Below are 3,285 nucleotides of genomic sequence, written 5' to 3'. Positions count from 1 at the left end.
TAGTTTTCTTCTGTGTGTGAAAGTTTTTATTAAGTCACATAGTTGCATTTTGAGTAAAATTTCTAAGAAAAGAATGTTCATAGCCAGCCCAGGGCAGGTGGTGCAGTAGTTCAGGAAGTAGCATTTTTGGCTTGCCTTCAAAACTAAAGTTCAGACTTCCAGATAGAGGGCAACAGCCTTCCCCAAATTGAAAACACCACCTAGAAAATACAGCAACAGGCATCAAAGTAAAAATAGTTTCATTCTTCCCAGACCTTCCCTGAGTCTGAGTTGTGGATTAGGTATAAAATAATCCTTTGGTTTTTATACACACAAAGCAGTGGGGATATACTAGTGAACAAAGCCCTGTCCCTGCCACTGGAAGCTAGAGCTTGTCAACAGCAAAGCACAGTCCTGGGAATGGGGCTGCACAGACCCTTGGGAGAACACCCAACTCAGGGTCAAGGAAGGCTTCCGGGGGGAGCTGGGAAATACCTTGTTTGAATTTGTACAACAGCAACCCTCCAAATGACCTCCGCTTCCATTTTTCTAATTAGGCACTGCTCTCTCATCGTGTGAGTAATAGCAATTATCCACTTTTCTGAATTGAGCACTTGGGGAAGTAAGAAAACAGATTCAAGAAAGGAGTACAGAGTTACATCATCCAGGAATCTTTACCCACTTCAGTGTCTTGGCATCAGCTGCATCAGGTCTGTAGCTGTCATGTGCGAACCCCACCTCATGAGCCCAGAGCTCCATGGAACAGTGAATCCTAAACAGGAGGGAGGAAGGGGTCTTCCCGGCTCTTTGGTCCACCTTAGAGAGCCTGGAGGCTTAGCCTGCTCCTGCCTTTGCTTCTCACTGCCACGTGGTGTCACTGTTGACAGCATCCTTCCCAGCCCATACAGATCCAGATTCCCGGTGGGCTGCCGCTGATCCTTCAGGGAGGATGATCTACTGTTCAGGTCCAGCTTAGGGGACACCTTGCGTGGGGTTCTTAGAGCAGGGTACTTTGGATGGCTTGTTCCCTAAGTCTCCTCAGATTTGGGTAGGCTCTTCCCCTTGCAGATTTGGAACTTCTATTTCCTTTCTCTCTCCAGAGGAGGTGGTCCCTCTTAGTCAATTCTTAAAGCACAAAGGATCTTCTTATGTTTCTTTTCCGGAACAATTGAGCTGGTCTCTGCTCACCCTACTAAGGGCAGTGTCTCCAGGAGACCCCACTCCCTGAAAGCTTTTGATCATACTACTTTTCTGAAAATAGAGCAACCAGCTCACACTAAACTGCATTTATCCTGATTTTCTCCAGGTGAAGAGCTACCTTTAATACTCCAAAAGTTTACCCTGTTAGAAAAGTCAAGGTGACTTTCTTTTAGACCTGAGAAAACACAAATCTTCAGTGGGATAATAATAACATTTACGTAGTATACAACTATATTTGGAAAGAGATGACTTAGTGCTTATAAATACACTAGCATGGTGTCATATATGTGTATTTACAAGTATTAGTTTGTGCTATATAATGATGGTGATAATCATAATAAACTGAAAGCAAGAATCAGAAATCCATGACAACCACTGTTTCTGTGTATGAGCAAAAGTCATACACATCATCAATACTTCCTTACTCTTTTTTCCACTGTGTTCTCTCTTCCTCTTTTTCTACTGTTTTCTTTCCTCTACTTTTTCCTTTTTTTTTTTTTTAAGTTTATGTTCCCTAAGATTTAGAACTACTGGTAGGGTGACCAGTTGTCCCAGTTTGCATAGAGCTGAGAGGGTCCTGCAACATGGGTCTTTTGATGCTAAAATTGGAAAAATCTCATACAAACTGGGAAGAATTGTTCATTCTAATACTGGTATCCCTCAAAATGTTTCTCAGCTTTGCCAGGGCATTCTGACTCAAAGAAGTCACAAAGCAGTATCATTTTGGCTTCTCCCAGAAGCCCAGGGCCTGTAAATCTGAGGAGGACTCAGGAAGAAAGGGGAGAGTGTCGGTTCTCTCAAATGTGTATAAAAGGACAAAGCTCACTGTATGTATTTCAGCAATAATGATGGAAAGAATTCAGAATGGCCATTTCAGGTTAAACTTAAAAGATTAAATGAAGTCAGGAAAACATTATTCCAAAGGGTCTAAGATTACTGGAGCTCTATCTATTGAATTCTTTCTTATGTACATCTCACTAATCATAGGGAAGTTGTTTTCATTAAAAAATATTTAAAAAATTTTAAAACTATGCATTAGGATGTAATATACAACATAGTGACTATATTTAATACTATATTGCTCATTTGAAAGTTGCTAAGAGAATGGATCTTAAAAGTTTTCATCACAGGACTTCCCTGGTGGTCCAGTGGTTAAGAGTTCACCATCCAATGCAGGAAATTTGGGTTTGATCCCTGGTTGGGGAGCTAAGATCCCACATGCCTAGTGGTCAAAATACCAAAACATAAAACGGAAGCAATATTTTTACAAATTTAATTAAGACTTTGAAAATGATCCATATTTTAAAAAAAGTCTTTAAAAACAGTTCTCATCACAAGAAAAAAATTTGTAATCTTGTATGCCGACAGATATTAGCTAGACTTACTGTGGTGATCACAATACATACAAATATGAGATCATTATATGAAACATACATATAGCTTATGTATTTAAAAATATATAAACTAATACATTATATGAAACTAATACAATGTTTTATATCAATTATACCTCAATGTGAAGATTTTAGTTGAGGTAAAATATACATAACATTTACTACACACTCATATTATTGTGTAACCCGTCCCCAGAACTCGTTTTCATTTCACAAAACTAAAATCCTGTTAAGCAGCTCCCTGTTGACCCTCCTCCCAGCCCCTGGTAACCAGCATTCTACTTTCTGTCTCTATGAATTTGACTACTCTAAGTACTTCATAGGCAAGGGCTCATCTAATATTTGTCTTTTTGCTCCTGGCTTATTAGAACTTTTAAAATTGATTATGGACTTCCCTGATGGTCCAGCCTTCCAGTGTAGGGGGTACAAGTTTGATACCTGGTCAGGGAGCCAAGATCCCACATGCCTCGTGGTCTACAAATCAAAGCATGAAACAGAAAGAATATTGTAACAAATTCAATAAAGACTTTAAAAACGATTTTTTAAAAGCCTTAAAAAATTAAATAGAAAATAAAATTAACTGGCTAGAACCAGAAACAGAAAGTGCCGAAACCGGCCCAGGTCTCTCATCTCCTTTTGTTCCTTTTTACCAAGCTCACATGTGGACATGTGCAATTCACCTTCGTGGTTCCAACTCAGTAATTCTCAACCT

The sequence above is a fragment of the Bubalus kerabau genome, chromosome 4 (assembly GCF_029407905.1).
Source record: "Bubalus kerabau isolate K-KA32 ecotype Philippines breed swamp buffalo chromosome 4, PCC_UOA_SB_1v2, whole genome shotgun sequence".
Taxonomy (NCBI): domain Eukaryota; kingdom Metazoa; phylum Chordata; class Mammalia; order Artiodactyla; family Bovidae; genus Bubalus; species Bubalus kerabau.
The sequence above is the reverse complement of the archived record's forward strand: the minus strand, read 5'-3'. Positions refer to the sequence as shown.